Source organism: Triticum dicoccoides, chromosome 2B (assembly GCF_002162155.2).
Source record: "Triticum dicoccoides isolate Atlit2015 ecotype Zavitan chromosome 2B, WEW_v2.0, whole genome shotgun sequence".
Taxonomy (NCBI): domain Eukaryota; kingdom Viridiplantae; phylum Streptophyta; class Magnoliopsida; order Poales; family Poaceae; genus Triticum; species Triticum dicoccoides.
In genome coordinates, this window is record NC_041383.1 from 63,834,449 (window position 1) to 63,836,067 (window position 1,619).

Sequence of the window (1,619 nt, forward strand, 5' to 3'; positions counted from 1 at the left end):
ACCCCTCGGTCCACTGACCAAAACCCTAACCCACACGCACCCACTCCCTCCCCTCGTCCCACTCCTCCCTCTCGCCCTTCCCCGATCTGGATCGGGGCAACCCCCGATCCCATCGCCCCATCGCCGCCTCGACGTCTCCGTCACCCCCCTCGCGGAGCCGGTCCCCTCGTGTCACCCCACCGGCGCCCCGCTGCCCGTCCACGACCACGCTGACGCGGGACCCCGCCCGGAGCTACCTCGCCCCCGCCGCACAAGGACCGCGCTGCCGGAGCCCCTCACCGTCTTCCCCGAATCGCCGTCGCCTCGTCGTCCTCGCCGGATCTCCTCCCCGCCGGAACGTCGTCTCCGACCTCCTTTTCGAGCACCGCTGCCCGAACCCCTACAACCCCGGTGAGGCCCTCGGCCTCTCGTCCTCTCCCCGCACTCGCCGTCCGCCCGATGCTACCCCGTGGCCGCGGCCTTCTCCCCGCGCCGCGACTGGACCGACGTCCCGCGTGCGCCCACCGTGACCGCGCCTCGCACGCGCCCCGTCCCGTGCGCGCCCACCATGGCCGCCTCCCCCGCTGCTGCATCCGGATGCCTCCACCGCCCCGCCCGCTTTCGCCCCTGCCCCGCTTGCGGTTCCCACAGTGGCTGCCGCTCTGCCACGCCCTGGCAGTGGCTCTGGCCGCCGGCACCGGTGTGTGTCGTGCGTGCCCAGCGCCCTCTCGGGCTCATGCCCGTTCGGGCGCTCACGCCACTGCCCGCTAGTGTCCGCCCTGCTAGGCCCCGATGGGCCACTGCCAGGGGGCCCCACGCCCCTTTTGATTAAAACAAAAATGGAAATTAAAAATAATCAAATAATAATAATGATAATAAATGAATAATAATTTAGTTAAGTAATTAATTAATTAAAGAAATAATTAACTTAATTAATTTTGATTAATTAAATTAGAACAACTAGTTAAACTAATTACACATTAGTCTCCTAGTTAACCTGATCAGTTAATTAGTTAATTAAGTAGTTAATGACAGTGGGGCCCACCCCTAATTAATCCTGATTAGGTTAATTAATATGTGTAATTAAAATGTGTCACTGACCAGTGGGACCCACTGGTCAGGTTAACAGTCAACCCTGTTGATTGCTGACGCTAGCATGACATCATGCTGGTGTCATAAATCCAATTTCGAATTAAATTAAATGATTAATTAAATTCCAGAAATTAATAAAATCTTTAGAAAATCATATCTTTTAACCCGTAACTCGGATTAAATTATTTTCAACATGAAAGTTGCTCAGAACGGCGAGACGAATCCGGTTATGCAGCTCGTTCATCTGCCACACACCCCTAACCTATTGAACCTGCAATTTTTCACCTCCGGTTCATCTGTCCGAAAACACGAAACTCCGGGGATACTTTCCCGGATGTTTCCCCCCTTCGCCAGTATCACCTATCCCTGCGTTAGGTCACCCCTAGCACGCGTATTGCCATGCTATAATTTGTGTTGCTTTGATTGCTCTATTATTTATTTGTGTTCCCCCTCCGTTACTTCTTTTCGGTAGACCCCGAGACTGCCGGCGACCCCCAGTTCGACTACGATGTTGACGACCCCTCCTTCTTGCCAGAGTAACCAGGCAA